We start from the raw sequence: 13,646 nt of genomic DNA on the forward strand, positions 1-13,646 counted from the left end.
TTATTTATTAGACACTAAGTCTATAGCTGCCAATGTTTACTCATATCATCTTTTATCTTTCATCATTCATCTACCCATGTCATACCCAACATATTCGTATATATAAAATACTTATACAGTTTAAATCATTTAAAACATGTATAAAACGTTCATCCAGCATAGACAACAAGTATTCAGATAATATGCACACATAGCACGTAATTTATATAAAATACTTCATATCTATGTGTAAGATGAAAGTAACTATGCAATCACTTGAAAGGTGGTGACTCAGCACTCGGACAGCGCTTCGATACTCTCAAAACAATTTTCCTTCGATAAAACCTAGTATTAGTACCACTAGGGTTTTGTCTAATGATAACCGCGACAAATTAATAGTCTGACTATTATTACTATTATATAAGTGTTAAACGATACTTATATAACTCATAATAATAGCCCAAATAATTATTTTAAGGACCTAATAGCATTACTATAATTATTCGAAAGCTATATTAAAATTTGCGTAAGCGTAGCTCACTTACAACGGATTTTAATGAAAACCAGGATTTGCTCGGAGCAGCGTTTCCGAAACCGAAAGACCCTTTTTCTCGTGACTCCGGAAGCCTCGGGGCTTCCTTACGGTGCTAGGGGATCACCTAGGCTCTGGGAAGGGTTAAAACCCTTAGATAGAGAAAGAAACTAGAGAGAGAATGATAAATGGTGTGTAAAATGCGGAGACCCTCGCCCCCTTTTTATACCCTGCGAGGCCTCAGACTACGCTGGGCGTAATCCTTGGCTACGCGGGGCGTAACTTCGGATAGGGTCCAGCTGTGTCCAGCTGTCTCGCACTTCGGAAGAGGATAAGGACCGAGGGTACGCTAGGCATACCGAACTCCGACGCGGGGCGTAAGGCGAAGTGAGGCGACGTGGCGTGATCCGAAGGGCGCTCTGCGATCGGCGATGGACGGCTGCGATGAGGCCACATCATCCATCTCGCATCAGATTTCGCAATTTGCACACTGAACTTTAAAAATTCATAACTTTTGCGTACGAGCTCCGTTTTCAACGTTCTTTATATCCACGCAAATTCGGTAACATACTCTACAACTTCCGTTTAGACTCCGTCGGCTAATTTTGATTTTATTTTAAAACTTACAGTATTAACAGGCCGTGACATGATTGGTCCATTAAATTCTCATAACTTCTTCATCCGACTTCTGGTTTCGCCCATCTTTTTCTCGTTATGCTATTCTTAACGAGATCTTCGATTCTCGTTTAGGTCGTGTTGGCTAAAAACCGCTCGATCTATTATTCGAATTTCGGACTGTACACTGCTAAGCCGAAACTTCGAAAAATCATAACTTCCTCATACGAAGTCAGATTTGAGCGTTCTTTTTATGGACGCTCTCGGTTTAATGTATTATACGACTTTTGATTAGATTACTAAGGCTAAATCTCGCTCTATCATAAATTCACTATTTATGCTTCCCGGTATCGTGTCGGTTTTGTCGCGAAACTTTAACGGGTCATTACTTCTTCGTTATAACTTGGATTTCGGCGTTCTTTATATGTATGGAAACCTTGTAACATATACTACGACTTGGTTTAGATTATTTATTCTAAATAATATTTTGCCTAAAAGTCATTTTCGACACTTCTTGCCTCTAATTTGACTAGCCCGGATCTACGGGCGTTACAATTATCTCCCCTTTAGGATGATTATGTCCCAGAATCATCAACGAAACAGGGCTCCTATAATGACTCCGTACGTCATCTCTTCATCCTAGGTAATAATTATAACTTCTATATTCCTTCAAGTCTATCTATTATACTTATTGACTGTAAGCAGTACTTGATCGTGCTCCTGCTTCTATCTCAGGTTAGAATCCAAATCATGACCTATCATCATGTGATGCACGTTTAGACTCAGGTCTCTTAGAGTCAAATTCTAAAATAGACTATACCTTCCTTCATGTTTTAATGTGATATAATCACACTTTAACATGTAGCATTTCTAGCTACCAACTTCTTTAACAATGAGCGCGATACTTCTATTGATCACTTTGATTTCAATTGTTTGGTTTAAGTTGGATGCTATATCAAACTTGGTTCTCTGAACCACATAACATACTCATCGTAGTCGGACTCGATTCGATATGACCACTAGGGTCGGAATAACAATCATCTTCTTAGTCTTTACCGAAACAATGGTAACAACATATTTGAATAAAACGGTATCAATTATTAGCTTCTTGGTAACCTTGTGACTTTACCAGATCCAAGCGTGAGTCCTGTGCTTCCAGTAGTATATGCATCTACTACCTTTCACACTTACTCATACTCGTCCCAAGTATTGTCTCACAGTTTTCCAAGTCACCATTCAAGAAAATCACATAACAGTTTTAACACACCAGACATAAGCTTTGCTGGATACATTTTAAGTACAGGCTGTGTGTAATGACTACATAAGGTTTTGTTAAGGTATTAGCCTATGTGTAATGACTACATAAGTTTTGCTAGATACATTTCAAGTACAGGCTGTTAAACATGTTGCATCACTTAAACTAAGCAAGATTGTGTTTTTTTTTTCCACAAATGCACTATAATGTATATTGGCTCAACTAAACATTTGAGCTTTCATCGAATCACCCCATGCAACACTAGTAACTAAAGTTTAAATTATTATTACTCGATTAATTATTATATTATTATTTCAAACCTTTTAAAATTTATTACTATTTTTTTTAAATTGTCTAAATTTTCTAGCAATTTGCTTTTTTATTTTACTTTTTCGACCCCTTACCCCACACTTATTACATACAATGCCCTCATTGTATGCATAATATAATATAAAGCAATAAATTTGAGAAAATGGAATAGACTCCCATGGGGTAGTAGTGGCGAGATCGAATTCCAATTGTGCGGATGAAATGTACATCTCGAATATGGACTTCTTCTAAATAGGAACTTGGATCTTGAACTCGCGAATTATGTGGATGTGTCAACAAACATAGAATCGAAACTTCAATCTTCAACAAATGTGGTGCAAATCTCCAAAGCGTAAAGACAAATGTGGGAAAGCATACGCCACATTGAATGTTAGAGAAAACGAGCCAAAATAATCTTCATAATAATCCCAAGAAGACTAGTGGTGAACTATGAAGTAAAATGCATCAATGGGCTTCATTTTTGTGAAACATATGGATTCATGACGTGAAGGTGTATGCCATGATGTGATGTCGCTAAAAAGCGTGTTCTGAAAAACCATTAATACTGGACTCACGACGTGAATAAAAGTATTCACGATGTGAGAACTGGGCGGCAGTCAGAAAGTGATCGTGCCTTCATCTGTTGCCTTCAATTAAATGTCTTAATTGAATAAGACCCTTTAATGCAACATTTTATGACTCTTCTCTAACTCTATTCTCTCTTGGCTCACCCCACACTTATTTTAAAATTGTGGGTTTCGACTCTAAACTGTAAACGACGCTTGGTTAGACGTAAACACACTCCTCTCAACTTTTCTTCCCGTGACTCCTTTAGCAAATCTGGAAATTAACAACCAAAAGAAATAGAAAAGTAACATAATAGCTTACAGAGTCTTACAAACCAAATCAAACTTCAAAAACAAAAGAAAAACCAAATCAACTAAAAACTAAAAGCTAAACAAAATAAAGCGATCAATCGTCATCTTCATCTCTTTGAGCTCCACTTGTTCCCGCTCCATCTCCTCCTTGACTTTGATACTCACTCCATCTAGGGAAAATTAGGTAATGATACCCCAAATGAGGAGGTTGCTCAACATGCAAGTGTTGCACCAAATTCTCCAGACTTAGTGCCTGATCAAAGTATCCCGAGATGTCTACCCCAAAGTTGAGTCCTCCCATGGGTGCATTTTGTTGCACCGGTTGTTCTCTCTCGCCTCTTTGTCTCACATTTCTCCTTCCTATTGGCCTCGGTTGCGGCTGTTGCTCGGGTTGGTCACTCGGTTGCTCATTACCATCATCATCAGAATTCATAATCCCCCAATGTGATCCATAATTCCTTACCACCCTCATCGTCTCCAAATATCCCATAGTAAATTCATTCCCATCCATACAAGTCAAGGATATCGTGATTTTGGGAACTATAACACCATAGGAACGGGTCAAATAGGTAATAAAATGGCCTCCACAAATAGGGCTCCTAGGGCGGGAACTCACGACATAATCCGCCAAGTAGCGGGCTAGGAAGTACGGGATGTTGCAACACACCCCTGGCTGTAAAATGGACCATAAAAAGAACAAGTTTAGCTTGGTAACCTTGTACCCATGGCGTTTGTGGTTGATAGAAAATGTGACGATTCATTGGATAAGGCGGTGAATAGGGGATTTGATGCTGCTTTTCGGCAACACCCCGGAATTGGACACCCCGGATGCAATGTTACTCCAGAACTCGATCCCCGATGCCCCATTCTCGTATCCACGGGCAACCTCCCTAAAAAACATAACAAAATCATGAGTCATGGTCTCATGGGTCTCATACAACCCCATCCTCCAAGAAAACTCGATCAAACTACATTCTCGGTATTCTCCACCTAGACAGAAAACCAAGGATTGTTGGTAGGCCGGGTCTTGGACATTCTCATGGAATACCACAGTCGAAAAGAACTCTACACATAACTCCTTGTACACCCTTTCCTGGATAGCAAACAAATTATGCCACCCCTTGCATGTAAAAGAAAGCCCGTTCCCCAAAAATGACTTTGTAAGAAGTGGGTTTAACCAGTCAACTAATCCCACCTCCCTATACCTTTGCCAATTAATTGTGGGTGTAACAATAATTTCCCGGTTGTAAAACCATCCTAACCAGTTGTTGCAACGAGTGAAAACATCCCGTGATAAGGTTGTTGGAAAAACATAAAACGGGTGCAAACTAGCCACCCCTGTTGGAGCCTCGCGTCTAGGAGCCATTTTTGCAAAACAAGAAACAACATAAACCAAACAAGAAAAATTCAACATATTAGAATTAAACACAAAACTGTTTTGATGGTACCCAGGATTCACGTCATGAATCCCTTAAGATTCACGTTGTGAGTTCGACAGTGAAGTTATAATCGGCCATGGCAGTGTTTGAATCGGGCCAAAATAATAGTTGGGGTTTTATGATAACTTGATTATAAGGCCATTAATCCAACATGCAGTAAGGATTTCACATATTTAAACCATCGATTTTAACATTCAAATGAACTATAAACCCTAACCCCTAAATCAACCAAATAAGTAAAAATTAAATACCGAGAGTAAGATTAGTTTACCTAAAATGGATGATTACGTGAGTACGAAAGTAAAAAGAAGAAGATTTAGCCGAAACCGAGTAGGAGGGGGGGGGGACCAAAGAACACCTTCACTTCGTGAGGAATAAAGAAAGTGGGATAAGTCAAATGTTTCTGACCTTTAACTGTGGCCCCGTGTTCTTTCAAAATTCACGTCGCGAATTCTAAAGATTCACGTTGTGAGTGGTCTTGGGTTGAGCAGATGAGCCATTAAATTAATTAACAATTGGGCTGAGACATGTATTGGGCTAATGAACAAGGATTCCGTAAGTTATCCTGGACTCATGTCGTGAAGTCTGTCTGATCACAAAATTACTTAATAAATCCTAATTTTCATTAATTATAATTCTTAATTTATTACCACTTAATTTTAGGGACCCCACACTTAGTGTTCTATCATGCATGAAAGGATTTAGATGATAGAATTGTTTTTCCTAAAATGGCAAAAACTAAATGAAAAAGAAAAGAAAATTCAAACCAAACTCGGGTTGCCTCCCGAGAAGGGCTTCTTTTTGATGGAGTGGTGAGATGGACTCCGTGCCTCCCTACGTTGAGCTGTCAGAGGAGTCCATCACCACCTAAATCTTTTATTCTTTCCATTGCCTCTTGTAAGCTTGGAGACTTCGAATGTACGCCTTCTTTGAGTTCTCCTTTTTAGCTCTTTTCTCATCTTCATCAAGCTTCCTTTTGATCCCTTTAGTCTCCAATTTTTCTTCATTCTTCAGCTCCGTAGGAATCTTTTCTTCCTTTACTATTGGACTTGTCTCCTTGGAAGTTACTTCGTCTTCATCATCACTCGATATTTCATCGCTTTCCTTACTTACCAATGAAGTTGGATTTGTGTATGCAATGACTTCAACTAAAAATGGGACAGATGCTCTTGGTTTTGTTCGTTTAATTTGTTGAATTGTTTCGATTTCTTCCTCCATGAGATTCTTTAATTCTTCAAGTTCATTCTTTTCATTTATATTGAAAATCTCTTCTTGAACATCACTCCCATGGAAACCATCTTCTATTCCAAAAGTTTCCTTTTCATCTCCTATCCTCAAAGTGAGCTTGGACTCGTGAATATCAACCAAGGCACCAACAATATTAAGTAATGGGCGACCAAGAATAATGAGGACATCGGGATCTTCTTTCCTATCCATTATCACAGAATCAATTAGGAAAACGAATTTCCTAATTTTTACTAATATGTCTTCTACAATGCCCCTTGGTTGTGTCACTGAACGGTTTGCCATGTGAATTGTCATTTTGGTTGCCTTCATCTTCTGAATATTAAGCTTTTTGTAAAATGAGAAAGGCATCAAATTTATGCTAGCCCCATAATCGGCTAAAGCATAAGTCTTCTGATTGTTCCAAAACTCACATGGAAGAGTGAGGTGTCCAGGATCTCCCATCTTCTTTGGTAACTCTCCCAACACTACCCTTGGATTTTTCTCACTTTTAAACCACCTTGGATTTTTTCTTCAATTGTTGACGAGTATCCATTAAATCTTGTAGGAACTTTGCATACTCAGGAATTTAGCTAATGACTCGAAAAATAGAGTATTAATTGGTATACCCTTCACGTGGTTTATGAACTCCAAATGCTCCCTTTCCAATGGACTAAGATCAGCTTGGGACGGAAACGGTAATGGCAGATGATAATCCGGAACATTTTCTGAAGTTTTCTGTTCAGACTGATCCCACGTTGTGAGGCTAGAGGGCTCACGTCGTGAATTTTGTGTTTCAGCAGAATTTTGATTTTCGATCTTTAACTTCTTCGGTTCTGGTTTGGGCTGCCTTGGATCCACTTCTAATGCTTCTAGGAACTCATAGATGGCCTCTTCTTCAGTATCGATCATCATAATATGAGATTGAGCATTCTTTTCGGGAAATTATGAGGATAACTTGTTGCTCACAAAAGTAGTTAGTTGACCAATTTGGATTTCGAGATTATGGATCGATGCTTGATGATTTCTTAATGAAGCTTGCTGGTCAATCATCCAAGTCTACTTTCTTCTTGTCTGGTGGTTGCTCTTTTTGGTAGAAGCGTCGGCCTGTCTTCTTATATTTCTCTTCCTTTTGCTTCTTGTATTCATCATATGGCAGCCACTCCTTCTTTGGTTTTCTCCAATCTTCATCATACTTATCCCCACTCGAATAACGAATTTGAGCCTTTTTATACCCATTATCATCTAAGCTACAATCCTTGGTCAAGTGTGGACCATTACACCTTTCACATCCAACTCTTATAACATGTATTGTTTTGTGCATTTTTGTCATCCTCCTGTCCATTGTATCAAGCATGGCCATCACAGCAGCCATGTTTTCAGAATCCCCCCCCTCCACATCCTTTAACTCATTCATTTCTTGGATTATGGTACTCACGAGAATGCTTTGCAAATTCTTCAACTAACTCCTTAACCTCCCTTGCAATTTTCTTTGTCAGTGGCCCTTGAGAATCAAGGAGTTGCCTTTTCATAACATTCACCCCATCATAGAATATAGAAACCTCTTGTTGGATGTTGAGGTTATGTTGAGGACAATTCCTTAACAACCCTTTGTAGCACTCCCATGCCTCATAAAGTGACTCCCCTGGCTATTGCTCAAAATTGGCTATCGCCTTTTTGAGTTTAGCTATCTTTGATGGTGGGCAAAATTGGTCCAAAAATTGTTCACGCATCTGAGCCCAAGTAATGATTGCACCAGGTGGAAGTGCTTTTAACCAATCTTTCGTAGCTCCCTTAAAAGTAATGGGACACATCCTTATCAAGATGGTATGTCTATTAACATTCGGGACATTGAAATAATTCGCAATGTCATTGACCTCATCTAGATTTCCATAAAATGGAACATCCTTAAGTGCAATATGGATGTGTCCCTTTAGCTCGAATGTGGCAGTGGTAGGAATCGCAGGTTGTACTAACCCTAGACCAACATCGTCTCGAATTCGCTTCTCGTAAGCTCCCATTGACATCTCTTCAATGTTTGCCATCTCGTTTCTTGGCTCATGTTCGGGTTCACTCGTATATAGTCCAAACTCGGCCTCGAGTTTGTATTCAGATTCGTTTGGATTAGGAATTGGATCTAAACTTTCTATCTTGCTCTTGTCCTTTGAAGATGAACTCGACTCTCCTGTTTTCTTTCCGGACTTCTTTGTAAAGAAAGATTTGAGATCTTGGAAAGGTTTATTCTTTGGTGTTTGGCTGACTTCTGCGTTTTTATCCGTCTTCATGTGAAGGGCTGACTCTGGATCTTCAAGTGGTGGCACCAAAGGTGTGTTAGAGCCTTTGGTCATGAACTTCTGCAAAATAACAAAAATAAAAACGTAAAACTGAACCAAAACAGAAAAACAAGAAAAATAGAAATTACTGAATTCACGTCGTGAGCTAATACAGCTCACGTCGTGATTTCAATACTATAAAAACTAAGCTGAAAATGTAACTTTTTGCAGGTTTTACCCCACAAAAAGGATAGATCAATCTAAAGCAAATAAATAAACAATTAAATAAGCCATTTCTCAGAAACAATGCCAAAAACTTGATGTGTGCAAATAGCTACACCTAATTTTATATTTATAACCTAACTAACTTAACTAACTAAATTGCACCTAGGCAGTGTACCTAGTCAAATTATAGAATAATCAAGGTAAGTCAGGTGTCGATCACAGAGAACATTTTTGACTAATTAATCTATCTACTACTAAATTAACCTAATTACTAACAAAGAAATGGGATTTATCTAATTTTGCAAGTTTAGATAAACTTAATTCTTTAACACAAATTCAATCAGTAAACAAAACACTTATGTTAGTTCGAATCCACTTTCCCTCAATGGTTTATAAATTAGCTATGACAATTACTGTTGGTACCAATTATGATAGTATTGACAATTTAGTTCTAAATCTACTAACATTAATTAATTAATGTAAATCAAAGTAAGTTCACACTTAAGTTAACACATAATCAATTATTTAATGGATCGGAGCTATGTAAGATTGATTAATTAAACACACTTATGGTCATAATATGAGTTCTCTAGCACAACCTAATTCAACAATTAATTGCTTAACTAAGATTGGTTTGATCCTAGCTCTAATAATTTAATGTTCACTAAATTACCAGGTATTCTAGTTCATGCAGATTAATGGTCATCAACTACACAAAATAAGAAATCAAAGCAATCAAATACTAAATCAAACATGTTAGGTTCAATCAATCTAACACAAGTCTTAACAACAAGTAAATCAAAGCTAAAGTATTACACCATGAGTTCCAACTTCATCTAGCTAACAAAAGCAACTAGATTTAGCTGGACATACTAGCAAACAAACACAAATAACTTATATTCAAAGACATAATTAAAGTTTACCAAATTCTTAAACTAATATGAACTTCTCCTCTCCTTAGATGCTAATAGCCAATTCCATAACTTTTCTCCTTCTGAAAATCGTCTCCAGGAACCCTCTAGGTAGCCAAAAAGTCTTTCAATACGTAATGAGCAAGAGTATATATAGTTTCTATTTTTTCCGAACTCACGTCGTGAATGGATATGTCTCACGACGTGAATAGTAGATTTCCGTGCTGGCTAAGGACTCTTCTTTGCGATGTCTATCTTCTAGGAGATTTATATTCATGTTGTGAATCTATAATCCTCACGATGTGAAGTCAGCAGATTACGTAAGCTTCTTTCTTCTTTTATTCTCCAAGCCTCCAAAGTTCCATGTTTTGTCATTTTTAGTCCTTTTCTCCAAAAATGCTTCTATTTGGCTGTAAAGAACAATTTATCCTCATAAGTACTATTATTCAATGCAAATAACTAGAATATTAATAAAAACGTAAATAAATATTGCTTAAAAACATGTATAAATATGGCAATATCAGCCATTTTTGGACTTGGGTGCTTTGGGCCATCAAAATTCATGTGTTTTGGGCTTAGAATATTTTGAACCTTGGTTTATGGCCCATGAAAGGGTTTGGTTTCAATTTTGGATAATTATGCTATATTTGGGCCTGGTTAGGCAAAGGGTAAAAAGGTCTTTTACCCTAGTTTGGACACTTAGCGTGGATCAAGATCCGATTGTTGATGAATGATTATTTTGGTGATCGATAGTGCGGGGATCTTAGTGGGGTCAGCAACCAAAGATTCTTTTTGTGAGATTCGACAATGCGAGGTGAATGTCCTCACTGTGTTTAGCGGTCGAAGGGATAAATGTCGGCCCATGGTTTGTTATGTAGGGTGCTAGATGTCTGTGTGACTATTGTATGTGCATGTGCTTGTATGCTTACTAGGCGGGGACCGATGGTTATTTTATATGCTAGTATATGGTTATGTGTATATGATTTGTATGTGGGTAGGGCCCGTTATGTGAGTTTGGGCGGGGCTAGGTGGGGCTCGATGATTGTATTGTATGCTATTATCTTTGTGATTTCCGCCTGTGTTTGCATGTTTATATGATTATAAGTTTTATATGTTTACTAGGCGAAGCCGATGCCTTATAGATCTGTATCCCAAGCGGGGCTCGATATGGGTGGGGTTCGATACCTGGCAGAGTCCGATGCCAAGCGGGTTCCATTATCTGTTTATTTATGTAGGTATGGTACGTGGTATTTTTGGGGAACTTAGTAAGGTTTGTGCTTACGGTTTTCAATTTATGTTTCAAGTACTTCGGTTTTCAAATGGAAGAGCTCATGGTGATTATAGAGCATACACCACATTGTTTCGCATTTTCTTGATTTACTCTGATATGATGTGATGATTGATACAGTGGTTTTATCTGAATTTCTATGATGATGTTTCTGGAATACTTGTTTAATTAATTTAAAAATGATTTTTTTAGGTCTTATTTTTGGGACATTACAAAGCATATGAGTCAAAGTATATTCGTTACTTTTTGCCTAACGGGAAAAGCAATATCTTTGGGCCCCTCGGTAATTTGGTGTTGACAGGTACTGATGGTCCCAGCCTAGACTAAATTGATGTGTTCAATTAGAAGTCTTATGTCGTCATCACAAATTAGGAAATCAGGAAGGAAAACTTGGACAATGAGATTGATTCTAATCCATGTGTCATGTCTATATGATATCTAGTAGAACGAAGAAATATTTGATCACGTATCTTAGGACCAATATTTGATTAGTTCAGAATTCAACAATTGCTATGGAAGCACCCTTTGCTGTTTAATTTAGAAGTTATATTGGTAATTGCAGTTATCCAAGTTGGAGACTGTTGGATTAGGTGTCTAAGCCAATAATTGAATTAGTATATACTTGAACTATTAGCAAAGTCGTTTTGGGTTGCCCTCAAACCTAGTAATTGACTAGGATGACTTTTAGAGATAGATAGATAGAGAGAGAGGGAGAGAGACTGATTTATTAATTTATTATGTGATTAATAAATTAATGATAAATAAAAATAAATAATTTATTAATATATTATGAGAATAATATGCTAATTAGAAATAGTATTATTTGATTATAAATTAATCAAAAATTAATTAGAATTAATTTTGGGATTAATTGGAATAATTAAAAGTGAAAGGACTAAAGGTGAAAATGTTCAAAATTTGAACACTGTCCAATTCTAGAACCTCCCTAAGAGCGGGGATGGATTCTAGAAGGGATCAACGGTTTCCTTGGGCATTAAGGGAGCCTTGGATGACTTAGCGAGGAAGTAAAGGGATTAGGATTTATCTACGAAAACTTGCCTTATCTTAGTTCCATTGGTCACCTATATAAACCCTCCATGGGGTTCATAATTTCAGCTATCTCATTATCATAAGGCAAGGCCAAAATTTTTACTACCTCTCTCCTCTCTCTTTAAGCCTCCTTTTTGCTAGGGTTGGGTTTAACCATCAGAGGCACAAGATTTCTGGTGCTAGCTTCCAAGTGACTACAAGAAGGATTTTATTTGATTATCTACTAGAATAATAAATACGTATGTTTATAAATTTCGAAAATTGTAGGGTTATTGTAGGGCTCCTAATGTTCAATTGGTTATCGAATTCAATAGTGAAAACATAGATCCTTTAGGGTGCATGTGAACTTAAGGTTTATGTTTGTCAGCCAAAAATATGATTTTTGTAACATATAAAACTTCACTTCCAAGCATTCCTCAAAATCCTTTATAAGTTCCAAGCTCCAATTAACTCCAATGCTCCATCAAAATCATCCAAAGGAGCTCTCAAAGTACTACTCCACTCGAACTATCTAAAAATGACACAAAAACGCTAGCCATACGGGAATTCCGATAAACGACATGAGTTGAACATTAGTTAAACTAATAACATGAAAATATACAAATTATGATGCTAAATGATAATAAAAACTACCCTAAAATATGATTAAAATGACATCTATTAAATCTCCCCAAGCTTTAAACTTATTTGCCCTGAAGTTAAAAAAGATTAAACATTATAAATAAACGGAAAGACGTAGATGACTTAAAAAGAATTTAGAACAAAATAAAAAAAAAATAAAAACTTTAAATAAAAATACTTCACTCTTTTTTCTTCTTCACATGATCAGATTTCACATCGACAAATCTCCAATGAAATCTCTACCTAGACAATAGTCTCAATACCTTTATTTCATATTCAGAATTCATATCTAATAAGTCAAACCAAGCTTGAGCAAATAGTTCTTATGCCAAATTAAATTTGAAAAAAACAATGTATTTTTAATAATAATTACACAAAAATTCGTTTATAAAAACTTAGCGTGACCGACCTTTTTTTTTTCTTTTTCCGAACTCATCTAGTAAACATGGTAAGCTCCATTATGGACAGAAAAATCCAAGTTACCCCTATGATTCCACTATTTAGGGATCTATCTCATTTTACCACACATCTTCTTTCTCTTGATCAACTCTTTAGATTTAACTTTACTTGCTTCTTGATTTTGACTTAAACTTGACTTGGATTTGACATTGAATTTGAGATTTCTTCAAGTATGTTGATGTACCATTTCTAACATATATATTGACTAGGTGCAAATTTTTCTTTGAGGCCCACCATATCTTCAATATTTCAAAAAATGAGAATAAATTGTGTGGATATAACAAGAGTTCCCTCCCAACCTCAAAAGACGCAGAAAGTATAGGGTTCAATACTTCAAGGAAAGAAAGTGGTTATCCAATCTAAGTTTTTTTTAAGGCATTTAAGGAAATTATTTCAAAAACACTGTTCGTTTTTCCATCCCACACTTCCATTGTGAAAATTATTCAACTCATATGTTGGTTCATATTTCGAAAACATTTAAAGCACATTCTGATACGAAAAGATAATTTTTTAAATTGATTGTATTGAGACTGTTATTTTAGGATCTATGACACTTCATTTTTACATAGCTATCAAACGTAAATAATA

The 13,646-nt window shown here is 36.7% G+C and overlaps 1 non-coding gene across 1 annotated transcript; it reads left to right on the forward strand.

The window, feature by feature from the left end:
• The first annotated feature begins 7,809 nt into the window (after nt 1-7,809).
• On the forward strand, nt 7,810-7,916 carry LOC145060799 (small nucleolar RNA R71). The gene has a single exon (XR_013686982.1). It is a non-coding gene; the product is annotated as a small nucleolar RNA R71 (small nucleolar RNA).
• Nucleotides 7,917-13,646: the final 5,730 nt, after the last annotated feature.

This window comes from Lactuca serriola, chromosome 6 (genome assembly GCF_051521515.1).
Source record: "Lactuca serriola cultivar US96UC23 chromosome 6, Lser_US96UC23_V15, whole genome shotgun sequence".
In the NCBI taxonomy this organism is placed as follows: Eukaryota; Viridiplantae; Streptophyta; class Magnoliopsida; order Asterales; family Asteraceae; genus Lactuca; species Lactuca serriola.